The sequence below is a fragment of the Taudactylus pleione genome, unplaced genomic scaffold (genome assembly GCF_031769625.1).
Source record: "Taudactylus pleione unplaced genomic scaffold, aTauple2 ptg000081l, whole genome shotgun sequence".
NCBI classification, from domain to species: Eukaryota; Metazoa; Chordata; class Amphibia; order Anura; family Myobatrachidae; genus Taudactylus; species Taudactylus pleione.
Genome location: NW_028284483.1, coordinates 3,885,924 through 3,903,703, shown reverse-complemented (window position 1 = coordinate 3,903,703; position 17,780 = coordinate 3,885,924). Strand labels below are relative to the sequence as shown.

General features: G+C 48.4%; 1 protein-coding gene across 2 annotated transcripts in view; it reads left to right on the top strand.

The window, feature by feature from the left end:
* Nucleotides 1–17,780, top strand: part of VSNL1 (visinin like 1) — a 187,159-nt gene that overhangs the window by 136,581 nt on the left and 32,798 nt on the right. The window lies entirely within an intron of this gene.

Below are 17,780 nucleotides of genomic sequence, written 5' to 3'. Positions count from 1 at the left end.
CAGATGTAGAGCTTTGTCCTTTCCCACCAGCCAGATGTAGAGCTTTGTCCTTTCCCACCAGCCAGATGTAGAGCTTTGTCCTTTCTCACCAGCCACATGTAGAGCTTTGTCCCTTCCCTCTAGCCACATATAGAGCTTTGTCATTTCGGATATTGGCATAACAATGTTACCCAACAGGTGATAATGCTGTCTTCATATCGGGGAAAAAAAAATCCAATGGGCAAAAACTGCATGACCACTAGTTAACTATTCCTTCAGCATGCCCACCATTGAGCTCAACTTGGCTTACCGTGAGTATGGCCAAATTGTCCACAGATTCATACTAATTTTCTTAGATAACTAGAATGATGATTTAGATGATCTAAAATGGTGGGTGGCTTGTAGTCAAATACAGGAGGAGATGATCGCATTGTATTTGCGCTAAATAATCCACCTCCTCCTCGATCATCAAGTTTGGCAGGGTATTCGGTATTCCATCCATAAAAATAAGTTTTTGTTCCCACAGCAAAGTGTTTTAAAAACCGGAAAATTTATTTTGTTGTATACAAACTGTCTCAGCAGCTGTTTGTGATGGGGAATGCTATAGAGTCAGTGGTAGGGTCAGCAGACACATATCCTCTTAACAGTAATCTCATCTCTACTTTCTAGCCATTTCTAATGTATGGTTCAGTCCTAACTCCAGTATCAGAATTCAATTAGTCAACTTTTTAGTCGTTCAAAACCAAGTGTTAGATCCGTTCTAGTGTCTGATTTGGCCACACACTGTGGTTAACGATCACATGGAGCTCACGTAGGGGCTGATTCATACCGCCCAACAGATAGTAAAATACTGCAGGAGGCGTCTATAGGAAGTAGACGCCTCCTGACAGCACTAGCGATCCGAGTGAATAGTCTTTAGACCCTGCCTCAGATCTCCATCGCGACCACCTGGCAGCATCATGTGACGCCAGGAAATCTGCATCCACCAAGGCAGACCCTGGCCTCAGGACTCCCAGAAAACGGGGTCGCAGGCCAGGCACGCCCCCGTTCCGCCGCCCAAATGCGGCAGCTTGTCAGCCATGCTGCGGCTTGGGGCACAGAGAGCGAGATTGCAGGACCCGTTCTGCACATGCTCAGAATGGGTCAATAATCGGAAATCTGCCGTGAGGCCCCACAACAGCGCCCGGACATGAATCAGGCCCTTAGTGTAGCCAGTCAGTGACCACACACAGGTCATGTTTTCCAGGTAAAGGCCCCCATACATCAGAGATTGATTGCAGCAATCTTGCAATTTGCAATCGATTGTGTATAAAAATCTTTCCCTTTTTCAATCGATTGTGGCAATTCTGCAATCTGCAATCGATTGAAAAAGGGAGAGATTTTTATACACAATCGATTGCAAATTGCACGATTGCTGCAATCAATCTCTGATGTGTGGGGGCCTTTACCCAGCAGCTGCACAGCTGTAGTCATTACTCACTGACACAGTTTAAAAGATCCACAGGTGGAGCTAATTATGTCACTTGTAATTCTTTGAGGAGACCTGGAAAACATGCACTGTTTGGGGTCCTGAGGACCGAGTTTGAGTACCTGTGAACTAGGGAAATCTCTAATCTATGAGACCCTACACTGTTAATGTATTTGCTGTTGTTTGGTTCATCCCACAAAATTGCTGCACCCTCTGGCCCTGATTTAGAGCCGGACGCTCTGACAGAGCGCTCGGTCTGAATCAGGGCCGGCCTTCTGGTTTTTTAGAGCGGCCTCCTGGCCGCTCGCATAGCTGTGGGTGACCACCCACAGCTATAGCGAGCGGTCATGATGATGGTCACGATGGCCAAGACCATCGCGACCATCGGGCTTGCGACGAGACCCTTGTGGTAGGGTCTCGTTGCCGCAAGCCCCAGAGAGCTTTCGGCTCTAACAGAGCCGAAATCTCTCCCACTGACATCACTCGTGATGTCAGTGGGGCCGGCCCCAGACGGTAGGCGTTCCCATGGGAACGCCTCTGTCTGGGCAGCCACGCACATGCCCGCCCACCAAAGGGGGCGTGCTGTCACTCAACATCGACAGCACGCCCCCATTGGTACGAGACCTGGAGCGACGGATTGCCCGTCGCTATCCGGGTCTCGCGCATGCGCACGACGGAGCCGGCTCCGTCGTGCACATGCGCACTGGGCCACCATCGACCCGCTTGCAAGCGCATAGCGCTCGCAAGCGGGTCTGAATCAGGCCCTCTGTGAGTAGGGGGTTGTTTCACTTTCACTGAAAGCACTTGTATGTAAACTGACAAAATGGCACAGTGGTTGGCATTGCTGCCTTACAGCGCTGGGGTCATGAGTTAAAGTCCTAACCTGGGCCCTGTCGGTGTGGGGTTTGTATGTTCTCCCCATGTTGTGTGGGTTTCTTCTGGGTGCTCTAGTTTGCTCCCACTCTCCAAAAACATACTAGTTAGAGGTTAATTTGGCTTCTGACAAAATTGTATTCTGCTTTGTGTGTGACTGTGTTCTTGTATGTTCTCGGGCGGGATGCATGACGTATCGCACTTGCGATGCATTCAGCCGACTATCGCATGCATGCCGGCGTTAGTAAAACCGGTATGCATGACGATCCCCACAAGGGACTGCTCTGTCTGGAAGAGCGGCCCTTTGCGATGGAGGGGCTTTCGGGTCTATGACCCAGAAGCCCCTCTGGCGTCCTTCTGCACAGGCAGCGGGGGATGCTGGGAGGGATCTTATTGGGTCCCTCTCTCAGCCATCTCCCGATAGAAGCCCATAGGCTTCTGTGGGTAATGCCATTAGGAAGATGAGTACTGTGTGTTCTGTGAATGTTTTGCATCCTAGTGTAAAAACTAGCTCTGCATCCTATACACACACTGCAATTTGTGATGCGGGGGAACCCGAGCCCACTCGTATCTCATTATAGAGGGCCTTTTTCCTTAGCTTTGCCGCTGGCTACACCTTTGTTCAGCACAATGAAACCAGCAACCTTTTAGCAATTTATTTCAGACCCCTCTGCACTCGGATGTTCAGATTCTCTTCCTTAAAACCCAGAGGGATTTGATGTATTGTAATAGTACCAGGCTGCATCATGTCAGATCAGTGACTCGGGCTAGATGACTTGCACAGAATAAGTATATGTGTATTCTTCGTGCGCTGTCTGTTCCACCTGCAGAAAAAGTGTTTTTTTTTTGTCTATCTAGGACACTTAGATGAAAATAACGCACAGCCTATGGTCTCTGCAAATGCTGGTAGACTTATTTATATGATCCTAATGCTGTAGCAACGCATAGCAACTAATCAGATAACAACCTTCAACAGACTAAAAAAGCAAATATCTGATTGGCTGATAGAGGTTGTAGTATGCATTATTGGGTGGAGTTAAGCTGGGTACACACAAGACAACGTCTAGTGTGCCCAACATCTTCAGCGACGGCACTTGCCGATACGGGCAGCGAAGAAGCGGCGGTGAGGGTCATGCAGCATTCGGCTAACGACTTCTCATGTCAGCCCTGCATGTATGGCCAACTCAGGATGTTGCTGACGACGCGCGGGCGAGCGCATCGTCAGCGACATACTGGGTATACAATAGACTATATGCCCGATACGTAGCGCAGTGCAAGAATGCAATTAGACTAAATAATATTCAGGTCAGAAAGCGAACACGTCACTCCTGTCAAAGGTGAGACTGTGGGATGAGCGCCTCAGAGTGGAGACAGAGGCTCAGAGGAGATGAGACTGCTTCCAACACACCATTTCACTGTCCCCTTGCACTGTACGGCTTACAGCTTTCACAAGGATAAATAGTACTTGTCAGGTCACTGTGGTTTTGTTGACCTGGGCCAGGAACCCTAGCGCTGGCTTCTGTATTAGTAGAGTCATTGAAGTTAAGCGGCCTGATAAAGCTCCTCTTCTTGCAGGTAGGTAGTAATGTGGATGACAGGCAGAATGCGGAGCAGGCTGGTGAGCCGCCTTGTGGCCTGGAATACTGAGACAACTGGAACAGTTTAATAGTAAAGAACTGATTGAAACATGAAGCAGTTGGCAAGGACTGGATCAGACTGATAAACGCAGCAGGCACTGGAACAACAGGAGGCAGGTTGGTGAGGCTTAGCAAGTATAGTACCATGCTGAGGCAGGTGAGAGATAGAGTCGGATCTTGTGCACAGCCTGGAATAGTTGCTACAATCTGACAGGTTTTTTTGACAGCAGTAGCTGAATATGGCGCACCCCTTGGCACTGGTGATGGAGTCTTGCTGGAAGCAGGGCACAAAATAACTTTACTGATGTCACACAGCCAGGAATAAATATTGAAGTCAGCCATTTATAGAGTACAGTCAGGAATTGATGTTGATGTAAGCTGTATATAACATACAGTATAGAATTGATGTTGAAACTTGCTGTATGTAGTGCACCACCTAGAATGGCTGTTGGAAATGGGATGTAGTTATGAGATTGGCGCCCGTGATGCCGCCGGTCTTAATACTGACAGTGAGATCAAGACAAGGGACTTAGATACTGTAGGTGTTGAAATACCGGTGCCTACTGTATGTTAACCCCGATATCGGAACGCCATCCCGAACGAGGTACGTCTAGGGTGCCCTTAGCATTAGCCGTGGGGGGAAGGGGGGCGAGGGTTGGGTTTAGGGATCATAGCAGGGTTAGGGTTAGGTTTTGGGGGGGAGGTTAGGGTTAGGCACCCCTAGTGGGAAGGGTTAGGGTTAGGCACCACTGGGGGGGTTAGGGATAGGCACTAAGGTGGGAGGGTTAGATTTAGGCATGAAGGGGGGGTTACGTTAAGCCACTAATGGGGAAAGGTAGGATTAGAGTGCGGGGTGAGGAGGGTTAGGTTTAGGCTACAAGAAGGGAGGGTTAGGAGGGGCAAGGGGGGAGGGGAAGTATACTAAACCGACCCATGTTGGAATACCAACCATCGGGATGCCGCTGTCGATATTCTGACAGGAGGCATCCTGACAGCCGGCATTACATACCCATTCCATTGGAGATTGCTGTGTACCGCCTGAAATGTATGATGAAACTTAATGTGTATAGCACATAGCTTGAAATGGATGCTGGAACTTGCTGTGTGTAGCACACAGCTTGGAATGGATGCTGGAACTTGCTGTGTGTAGCACGGAGCTTGGAATGGATGCTGGAACTTGCTGTGTGTAGCACACAGCTTGGAATAGATGCTGGAACTTGCTGTATGTAGCACACAGCTTGGAATGGATGCTGGAACTTGCTGTGTGTAGCACACAGCTTGGAATGGATGGTGGAACTTGCTGTGTGTAGCACACTGCTTGGAATGGACTGGAACAGATGCTAGCACACTGATCCAGTGTTATGAATCTCAGGGAAGATTCACAGTTGAACCATTAAATGAAGCTCATAATAAACAATGAATCAACCAATTATGGAGTTTAAGAGATTCAATTGATTAAGAGTCGATTGATAAAAGATATTTGAAGAATCAATTGATAATGAGTTGATTGATAAGGAGTAGTGAGGATAAGAAGGCTCCTAACTGAAATGTGGCCTTGAGGGCTGATATGTACTTGGCAGTTGCAGCCTTGAGGACTGATAAATACTTGGCGGGTTGCAGTCTTGAGGACTGATAAATACTTGGTGGGTTGCAGCCTTGAGAGCTGGTATGCACTTGGATAGTTGCAGCCTTGAGAGCTGGTATGTACTAGGCTAGTTGCAGCCTTGAGAGCTGGTATGTACTTGGCTAGTTGCAGCCTTGAGAGCTGGTATGCACTAGGCTAGTTGCAGCCTTGAGAGCTGGTATGTACTTGGCTAGTTGCAGCCTTGAGAGCTGGTATGCACTTGGCAAGTTGCAACCTTGAGCACTGGTATGCACTTGGCTAGTTGCAGCCTTGAGCACTGGTATATACTAAGCCAGTTGCAGCCTTGAGAGCTGGTATGCACTTGGCTAGTTGCAGCCTTGAGAGCTGGTAAGTACTTGGCTAGTTGCAGCCTTGAGAGCTGGTATGCACTGAGGTATATCAGAAACTGCTGTAAATGTTTAGTGCTATATAGACAACAAATTGCAACTGAAACTGAGGAGTTGTAAATAGCAGATAGTTCACATAAACACTGAATTACAGAGCAGACAGCTGGGGGTTATTTAGCTGATTGGCCACACAGTCACAGAGAAGCTGCTGAGACTGCTGGAATGAATAAACCAGAAGTTCACACAGAACTGAAGTGCAGCTGACATTGCTATAATGTACTTGCAGGGGGGATACACAGACGCTGAGGTGTGGCAAGCACTGCTCTGATGACTTGCAGGTAAATCACACATATACTGGGAAGCGGCAGCCACTGCTTAGATGTAACCTGCAGGAAGTACACAGACACTGAGGTGTGGCGAGCACTGCTCTGATGACTTGCAGGTAAATCACACATACACTGGGAAGCAGCAACCACTGCTTACATGTAACCTGCAGGGGATACACAGATGCGGAGGTGTGGCAGGCACTGCTCTGATGACTTGCAGGTAAATCACACATACACTGGGAAGCGGCAGCCACTGCTTAGATGTAACCTGCAGGGAGTTACACAGATGCTGAACACGAAGATCTGGAACACACAGAAGGATGAACCTCTCACTAGAACCGGAAGCCAGAACCAAACGCTATACCCGGCATCAGAGCAGAGAGCCAGCAGGGGTAAAAAAGGAAGGAGATCCAATCATTGCAGGGAGGCGGAGACAGAACAGTCAGGTAATGAGACAGGTGAGCAGCTGCACATAGCAGCCAGAGTCCAGGTAACTATGATACAGACAGGACAGAGCCACAGCGGCGTCCAAGTACTAGGCAGCGACTGAGAGCCAATCAGACAGAGAGCTGCACATGTAACAGCCAGGAAGCAGGACTCATGGAGAGAAGTTGTCCTGACAACGGGTGTACTGCCAGAGCTGGTTTAAATAGGCGGTGCCAAACAGGTGGGCAGATAGTGGAACCTGGTTGGCAGTTAGACATTCAGGTGATAGCGTACTTGTTGGCAGTCGTAAGTACGCCAGCCACCCTGCTGTGGTAGCCACCCTGCTGTAGTTGGCAGGCATGGAACTTAGGGATGTCTCCGGCAGCCAGCAGGAGGACCAATGGCGATGAAGCAGCTCTGCCGCGTCAGATAACGAGGCCTGGAACCCCGTTTGTGTCAGTAATTCCTTGTGACAGGCTCCACCTATTAGCTGTACATGGGGACATATTTTACCCAAAGTCGAAAGCCAGCATTTCTGCAGGGAAAACAAGCATGGAAACCAACGCTCCTCTTAAGGGGAAGAAGCCCACTTAACCCTTATTTGCTGTATATGGGGTCTATTTTATTCACCTTTACAGCCATTAAAGGTGCTTTTGTCACCAGTAAGTTAAATAAAAAATAAAAGCTACCAACCCCTTTAAACTGGCTAGAGAAGATCCAATGTTTCCTATGTATTTATAAGAAGCGGAGCCTGTGAAGTGAGTGAAATGGTGGCCAGGCCGGGCTTCGATGATTAATCTCTTTCATTCGCTCCTGTCCTTATTCTGTAGATACGCCATTTGTAATGCATTTCCAAACCACCTTTATTTGTTCTTCTCATCCTGTTAGAGGTTAAAGAAACTGATTACTGTGAGTGCTCTGTGACCTAAACAACGAACCCTGTTAGGAATCAATAACTAAGTTCTATTAAATGTCAAATATATTCTATAAATACACATTCTGCTTTTATAGTATTAGTCATAAAAAAACTCAGACTGTGTTGTAGATTATAAACGAAAATCTTCTTAGTTATATTCTGTTGAGTTATTTATATTGTTGCTCCTATCTGATCTTGAATTACTGTAGACACAAAAGAATCCCCTTTCGTCCAGGAATGTAGGTGTATAAGGGATGCAGTCGGGATGCCGACTGTCTAAATGCTGACCGTCGGCATCCCAACTGTCTAATCCCGGCAACTGTCTAATGACTGGCGTCGAAATCCCAAAGCCTGTCATTAGACCTACGCCGGGAGCCCGACACCCGGCATACCGATTGAAGGTAAGCTGGGCGCGGACAGCCGCAGGGGGTGGGGGGGGTGAGGGTTCGGTTAGGGGCTCCCGGGGGCGGGGGACTTAGGGAGGTTAGGGTTAGGCTAGTGGAAGGGGGTTTGGGTTAGGCACCCCCGGGGGGAGGTTAGGGTTAGGCACCCGCTCGGGAGACTTAGGTTTAGGCGACGGGGAAGGGGGTCTAGGTTTAGGCACTTAGAGGGGGGTTAGGGGGGGGAGGTTAGGATTAGACACCCCTCAGAGAGGGTTAGGGGGGGGAGGTTAGGATCCTGTGTATAACTACTACTTGCTAATTTGCAATTAAACTCTGGCTGTAACCTACAACCACTAGACAGCCATCTTTGTGGGCTGGACTAATATTCATGATACCATTAAATTCACTCCGAACCAGTGACATCACTGATAATATTTATGAGATAAAGACTGTACAGTCTGTAAATATATGTTGGTTAGTGGAATGTTAATCTCGGTAAATACCTGAAAGATATATCTGCAGATGATGGTTATTCATACACACAGAACAACCGTCACTACCATCTGGCAAGGGGTGCCGCTGGCCGGGGGACGCGTCACGCCCCCTCCCCGGCAGCCTATGCAGCAAGTTGTACGACCGCTCGTACACACGGGCCCTGATTCAGAGCCGGACGCTCTTTCAGAGCGCTCGCTCTGAATCAGGGCAGTCTTTTTTTTTTTGGAGCCGGCCTCCTGGCCGCTCTCTAAGCGGCCAGGTGATGGTCGCGATGATCACGATCATCGGGCTTGCAACAAGACCCTTGTGGTAGGATCTCGTTTGCCGCAAGCCCCAGTGAACTTCCGGCTCTAATAGCCAATAGCCGGAAGCTCACTACTGACATCACTCGTGATGTCAGTAGGGTCGCCCCCAAATGGTAGGCGTTCCTTCAGTAACGCCTCCGTTTGTCCAGCCACCCCCCACCCCGCCTACAAAACGGGGCGTGCTGTCGATCAACATCGACAGCCGCCAGTTTTGGATGCGAGCGCCAGAGCGAGTGATTTCTCGTTCGCTCCGGGACTCGCGCGTGTGCACTGCCCGGCAATCGATCCTCTTGCGAACGCTAAGCGCTCGCAAGCGGGTCCGAATCAGGCCCACAGCACGATGTGCAGATATATCTACGTCGTTCACAGACATATCATCTGTACACACTGGATGACGAACACATGATATATCAATTGAACGACCGATTGTCGCCCAGTGTGTACGCAGCATTAGGTATAAAAGCCCATATTATACCAACAATGTCCAAATATTTACACAGGCAGGAATATTCCTCACACACGTTATACCAGCAGTATTTCCCACAAACATTACCAGTAATGCTCAACACGCATATTATACCAGCAGTGCTCCCACACATGTTATACCAGCAGTCAGGGATGGACTGGGGCTGTAGATCAGCCCTGGCAGTCCACCCTGTACGCGCACCTTTGGCACGCTCGCAAAGGGGGTCCTGGTTAAGTTTCAAGGGGGAGTACTGCAAGTCACAGGAGCCTGGTCTCGCGGCACACTCCCGGCTCTTCCCGGCCGAGCAGAATGCACCAACCCCTTCACTGCTGCCACCCCTTCCCTCCCCCTGAGCTCATACCATGAACTCTGGCAGGGGAGTGGAGGGTGGGGACACCTCCGAAGTCCGGAAGGTGACTTCTGCCCTGTGCAGCAGGCTTGAGCTGCACTCCTTGAGCTGGCACTAGACCATCGGACCTTCTGGCATTTGCCAGGAGTGCCAAATGGCCAGTCCGGCCCTGCCACCAGTGCTCTCCACGCACATTATACCAGCAGTGCTCCCATGCACATTATACCAGCAGTGCTCCCATGCACATTATACCAGCAGTGCTTCCCACGCACATTATACCAGCAGTGCTCCCATGCACATTATACCAGCAGTGCTCCCACACACATTATACCAGCAGTGCTCCCACACACATTATACCAGCAGTGCTCCACACACACGTTATACCAGCAGTGCTCCCCACACACGTTATACCAGCAGTGCTCCCCACACACGTTATACCAGCAGTGCTCCCACACACGTTATACCAGCAGTGCTCCCCGCACACATTATACCAGCAGTACTCCCACACACATTATACCAGCAGTGCTCCCCACGCACATTATACCAGCAGTGCTCCCCACACACATTATGCCAGCAGTGCTTCCCACGCACATTATACCAGCAGTGCTCCCATGCACATTATACCAGCAGTGCTCCCACACACATTATACCAGCAGTGCTCCACACACACATTATACCAGCAGTGCTCCCCACACACGTTATACCAGCAGTGCTTCCCACACACGTTATACCAGCAGTCCTCCCACACACATTATACCAGCAGTGCTCCCCACACACATTATACCAGCAGTACTCCCATGCACATTATACCAGCAGTGCTCCCCACACACATTATACCAGCAGTGCTCCCCACACACATTATACCAGCAGTGCTCCCATGCACATTATACCAGCAGTACTCCCCACACACATTATACCAACAGTGCTCCCCACACATTATACCAGCAGTGCTCCCCACACACATTATACCAGCAGTGCTCCCCACACACATTATACCAGCAGTACTCCCCACACACATTATACCAGCAGTGCTCCCCACACACATTATACCAGCAGTGCTCCCCACACACATTATACCAGCAGTACTCCCATGCACATTATACCAGCAGTGCTCCCCACACACATTATACCAGCAGTACTCCCATGCACATTATACCAGCAGTGCTCCCCACACACATTATACCAGCAGTACTCCCATGCACATTATACCAGCAGTGCTCCCCACACACATTATACCAGCAGTGCTCCCCACACACATTATACCAGCAGTGCTCCCATGCACATTATACCAGCAGTACTCCCCACACACATTATACCAACAGTGCTCCCCACACATTATACCAGCAGTGCTCCCCACACACATTATACCAGCAGTGCTCCCCACACACATTATACCAGCAGTACTCCCCACACACATTATACCAGCAGTGCTCCCCACACACATTATACCAGCAGTGCTCCCCACACACATTATACCAGCAGTACTCCCATGCACATTACACCAGCAGTGCTCCCCACACACATTATACCAGCAGTGCTCCCCACACACGTTATACCAGCAGTGCTCCCCACACACGTTATACCAGCAGTGCTCCCACACACGTTATACCAGCAGTGCTCCCCACACATTATACCAGCAGTACTCCCATGCACATTATACCAGCAGTGCTCCCCACACACATTATACCAGCAGTGCTCCCCACACACATTATACCAGCAGTGCTCCCCACACACATTATACCAGCAGTATTCCCATGCACATTATACCAGCAGTGCTCCCCACACATTATACCAGCAGTGCTCCCCACACACATTATACCAGCAGTGCTCCCCACACACATTATACCAGCAGTGCTCCCCACACACATTATACCAGCAGTACTCCCCACACACATTATACCAGCAGTACTCCCATGCACATTATACCAGCAGTACTCCCATGCACATTATACCAGCAGTGCTCCCCACACACATTATACCAGCAGTGCTCCCCACACACATTATACCAGCAGTGCTCCGCACGCACATTATACCTACCAGCAGTGCTCCCCACACACATTATACCAGCAGTGCTCCCCACACATTATACCAGCAGTGCTCCCCACACACATTATACCAGCAGTGCTCCCCACACATTATACCAGCAGTGCTCCCCACACACATTATACCAGCAGTGCTCCCCACACACATTATACCAGCAGTGCTCCCCACACATTATACCAGCAGTGCTTACACACACATTATACCAGCAGTGCTTACACACACATTATACCAGCAGTGCTTCCCACACACATTATACCAGCAGTGCTCCCCACACACATTATACCAGCAGTGTTCCCCACACATTATACCAGCAGTGCCCCCCACACACGTTATACCAGCAGTGCTCCCCACACACATTATACCAGCAGTGCTCCCACACACATTATACCAGCAGTGCTCCCCACACACATTATACCAGCAGTGCTCCCCACACATTATACCAGCAGTGCTTACACACACATTATACCAGCAGTGCTTCCCACACACATTATACCAGCAGTGCTTACACACACATTATACCAGCAGTGCTTCCCACACACATTATACCAGCAGTGCTTACACACTAGCAGCGGTGGTAAAACTTGTGGCCAAACTGTCTTTTTTTTATTTTCTGTTTTTCAAGTGTTTATTGAGTTAAGAAATGTCGGCAATTGTTGTACTGATTCTTCGAATTGGTTCTAGAACCAATATGCTGGATGATCTTTACTAACTCATTGCTCTACTTTCCTCTCTAAGCTGCTCTTCACTTACCAACATATGCCTTTATTTTGGCAATTCCCGGCAATCCCTAATCTCCCTCTAATGCTTCCCCTTCCCCTTGCTCTAGCTGTCACTTTGCTTTCTCAGACTGCTCTAAGATTGGTCCTGTCCATGTCATTCACTCAGCTCTTCCTCACTGTTATATTGCATATAATTATTGATTCTGCTGCCTGGCTCTGCTTTTACCCATCTCCCCTCTATCTCTCTGCAACTCTGTCGTCACTGTTAGGCACAGAACAATGTGTATCCCAGCCGACCCAATGCCTGGTCTAAGCATACATCGGGCGGCCGTACACACTGCACGATCCGGTGTACGGCCGTGTGATATACCCTTCCATCCTGCATTTACCTGCATGCCGTCATCAGCGACGCCGTACCAGATGGGACGACGTTTCTGACGATGCACGTGAGCACACGATTGTGGATATTGAGAATATATCGTTCCAATGAGCGTCGGAACGATATATCGTCCAATTTATCGGCTGATTTGTACCCGGCCTTACTGTCTCAGCTGCCTCTTACTCACCAGCTGAAACCGCTCACGATAACTAGCTAAAGCTCTTTGCGGCTTGATCTGCTTTTTTCTGATTGGCGAGCTTGGAGGTGTGCTGGGAGCCCTGCTCCAGCTTTGTGGGCGGGGCATTTCCTCACATTCATCACATTTAGCCGCCCATTTAATGTTGTAACTTAGGGGCTAATTCAGTAGCCAACTCTCGATAATGCGATAATAACGCCCCTTAGTTTTCTAATTTGCAGGCTGTACTCACAACCACTGCCACAGAAACACATTATGCCAGCAGTGCCCTAATACATTATACCAGCAGTACTCCCGTGTTATAGATATACTAGCAGTGGTATTTTAGTTTAACAAAAATCCAAGTTACTGGGTTAATAAATTCAGGTGTTTCCGGTTGTACAGCTTTTCTCACAGGAACATAAAGCCTTTAATTAAATTCCATTAGAAGTTAATTGACCTGCAGTGTAAATATTAGTGGGGAGTATTTGGGGTGATGCAGTGTTAGCAGTCTTACAGATAATTAGGATTCTGAAGACAGGAAGGATTTGTAGATTGACCCTTTAATTGTGTGTTCTTCCTATCCTCTCCCTGCTCGACGTGCCAGGCTCCCTGTAGCTTGCTGTATAGTTACCGGTGAGGTAGAAATAACTATGATTAATGTTCTACTAACATCCCTTGTGCACCAGAAATCGGTCATCTCTAACTGCTGAGCACCACTGTTTAATGTACGTAATATATATTAGTTACTCCTCAGCCCATTTCCAGATACTTCCAAATGAGAATAGGTATTATGTGGCACCATCCATTGTAGCTTAATAAAGGAATGATTCTACCACTTATATATTACTTTAAACAGACAAATAGACAGCCTTTTATTTGATGTTTTAAAGCGTATGTATTGGCTCATTGCAAGAATATTCCCACAAGTCTCTACAGCTGATGTCGCTACAGACTGAGGAGATCCAATGAAACGGCTGAAGGAACTTCTTCGTTGAACTACTTGGGTTCCTATTGGCTTCCTGTGAGGATATCGAGCAGATTTTATTTATTACAGATATCGCACATTTCCATTTTTTTTTTTTTCTACAGATTTCTCTGTAAATAAAAACCGCATCAGCCTTAATAGTCTTTTTGCTGTGCAGCGATTTGCGTTCATGGGCCTGGCATTTTAGCATCTGTTCTGTTTGCAGACCATCTGGATGGCATTCCCAGTAAAACTTTCCAACGAATAGTCACTTATATAATTCCTAATACTGGTTTCTAGGTCTGTTTGTTCCTATTTTTAAATATGTTCTGTCTACTGATGTTCTCATCTCCGTGATCAGTACCTGAAACAGTCGCTCAATATTAGTGTCAGCCGAGTCAGCAGACTCTTCCCCCGGCCTCCGCTGATGTCTGAAGTGAGTTGCTGATCCGGAAGTCTTATTTTGCTGATTGAATCCGAACATGTCCATATTCATTTGCAGCTCTGGAATGATATGGAAAGGGTGTGTAATATCGCCTTTATCTATTGGCTTACCAGGATCTGACAATGGACCTTATTCAGAGATGGGCGCAGTAGCACAGTAGCTGAATCTTTGGACGCATCTACCGTGCTAAAACTATGGTAATGCTGCAGGAGGCACCTTGTGTAAATAGCCGCCTCCTGATGGCTTATGTGATCTGCAGCTGCATCCGAAGACTCAGCATCGGATCACTCTGCGTGAACATCGGTCATATGAGTAACTTTAGGTTAGCTTACTCAGGATGGATGGTGTTTTCACGCAGCTGAAGCCAGTGAAGGGCACAGACACTGGCTTTAGCACGCCCAGAAAACATGACCGACGCGCCCCCAGTTTTCTGGGACGCTGCCTGAAACCACTTCTGCTCCGCCCTCCAATCGGCTGCAGCCTGTCAGTCATGCTGCGGAACCTGGGCAACTGCATGCGAGCTCGCAGAAGGAGAGCTGCACATGCGCAGTACAGATCACGCTCATGCGCAGATCTTCTAATATCGGAGTTGTAGGCAAACCATCGTGTTTACGTACAACTCTGAATCAGGCCCGATGCTAGAATTTGTATTGGTTCTTGTGCACATAACCCTGATGTCAGTGCTTGATAGCCAGTTTGCCAAGGGCTCAGCAAGGTGTGCACGCCATGGACACAGGTGATTATCGGACTCATGAGTTGAAGGGAATCGTTTTGTTTTGTATTGAAGCGGAGCTGGTGGGTCTTAACTCCTTTATTATTGGACTGTAAACTTTACCCTTTGTCTTTTTACCAGTGTTCCCCAACGAGGCGTATTCTGCGTCGGTCTGATCTTTGTGTATATACGCATATGGCGGGTTTTTGCATAGAGCGTATGCGCAAGATGCAAATTTACACGTATTGCCGTCCTCTTCTGAGTTGAACAAAACTTGTCTGGATCTCTCTTATTGCGAAATTGGGCGTTTCGTCGTACAGGTGACTTACAGTAATACTACCTCTGTCATTTTGATTCAATCACTTCTGCTCAAGCATGGATATCCATAGCACCTGGACTGTTGGCGGTAGAGAGATTGGTGTCGGGGACCACTGTTTTGAGCTGTTCACATTCCAAAACCGGTGTACAGATGTGTCCTCATACATCTCGCCTCAATACGCCACGCAGCGCGACTTGGCTGGCGTGAGTGATCCCTCAGGTCCTGTGTTACTCTGCTAGCATCGGCCGTCTTTTTTTGACGAAAACGCGTCTAAGTCGCAATGCAAGGCGACTAGGACGCACCAGGAGACGCTGCTGATTATTTAGATATGTGACACTTGTATATCTGTGTGCGACTGAGTCTGTATATGAAACAAGACGAGACTTGGAATGAAAAAAGCAGCGTCCGCCGTAGGAATGCATGTTGCTATTGCAGCACCATAGAGTAGCGTACGCTGCTGCGGGTAATCGCATGGCGCGATGCGTGCGCTAGTTTCTTACGCAATCAGCAAAGATGTAGCAGGACACCTCTGTATGTCATTATTTTGTCTGGTGATCTCCTATTAAGGGGCACGACGGAAAGACTGGACACCTGTGTCGAGCTATAAAGCTGAATTTTTTATTGTCGCTTATGAGCGGGATTAAAAAAAAAAATCTCTCACTGACGCAATTTACCGACTCTGGGGCTGATTCAGACCTGCTCGCAAGCGGGTCGATGTTTACCCCCTGCGCATGCACCGCCTCTGGCGTGCGCGAGACCCGGCCAGCGAAGGGCGCCCCGTCGCTACGGGTCTAGCACCAAAACGGGGCGGCTGTTGAATTGTGATTGACAGCTCGCCCCGTTTTGGAGTAGGGCAGGGGGGGGTGGCTGGACAAACGGAGGTTTGTGGGCGGCCCTACTGACATCACTAGTGATGTCAGTAGGTGGACTTCCTGCTCTATTAGAGCAGGAAGTCCACTGGGGCTTGCGATGGACGAGACCCTACCACAAGGGTCTCGTCGCAAGCCCAATGGTCGCGACAATTGTGACCATCACCTGGCCACTCGCAAAAGCTGTGGGTGGTCACCCACAGCTTAGTGAGCGGCCAGGAGGCCAGCACCAAAAAAAAAAATGCCACCCTGATTCAGAGCGAGCGCTTTGAAAGAGCGTCCGGCTCTGAATCAGGGCCTCTGTCTCTGGTTCGGCTAGCGATACTGGTTACCTTACCGCTTCGCCGGGTCAATCCGCGCTTCTTGCATGTTCTGCTAAGTGTTGGGCTTTCAGTTCCACTAATGTTAAAATTGATGAAAGTTATTTAAAAAATCTTTACATACAATATAAAAAAAATAAAAGAATAAAGTATTTTTAATGATTTGAATCCGTCATTGTAAAATGGCGTTACAGAACAGGTATTGGGATGTAATTTTAATACTCTCTCTCAACTCATATGAAAAAAATTTAACGGGCAAACTCTCTCTGTGTAGGATTCCCTGACTCGTCTGATATCTCCACACCAATGAATAAGCTGTTTCACTTGTGTTACTTGCTCTGCAGCATAATTTCCTGCAGCCATATGTTTTGTCCTGAGGTAATTCAGCCGATGGCAGTCCGCTGCACCTTTCATGCCGGCAGGAGATGAGAAAGTAATACTTACTCCTTAGTGCGGATTTAATCACTTTGCTAGATGGCAAAGGGCCTCACAAGCATTTGAAGGGAAGGAACTGACCCACAAGTCTTAAGAAAAAATAAATAAATCAGTTTCTCTTTTCCATCTGTTCTTTGTAAAGATTAAGGCCAGCAAGTGACATTGGTCTCAGCTATAGGGATTGTATAATTGGGCTATTGGGCAGTTGCACTACAGACACCATAAAGATATGACCTCATACACTTACCTTATTTCGCCATACAGTGCAAGACGCCCGCTGCGACAGAGCCTCTGTGAGAGGTGTAGCGCGCCGGCTTTTCCTGTAAATTTTTGCGTCTCAGTCGCATCACAGAAGAAGCAAAACACCACTCATAGGGGCATATTCAATTGGGGGCGAGAATAGCAAAAATCCCGCATCTGTGAGGTGTTTCCTGCAGGTGCGGGATTTTTGCTATTCAGTCAGGTGCGGATTTTTTTCTATTTTGAGCGCCGGGAGGTTTTTATTCTCGCACCTCCAGAGCAAGAGTGATTTTTCCTAAAATCGTTAATTTTAGGAAAAATCAGTGGGACTTGCTCTGGGAGCCCGGCGGCACCCCCCTGAGGACTAATTAAGCAATTGGAAGTTTCCAATTAGCTTAATTAGTCCTTAATTACTTACCTTCTGCAGCTCTGTCTTCTGCATACGTCGGAAGCCGTGTCTTCTGCAGCAGGGTGAGTATGTCAGTGTGTGTGAGTGTTTGTTAGTGTGTGTGAGTGTTGTGTGTGATATACCCCCGGTGTGTGTGCCCCACCCCCCAGTGTCT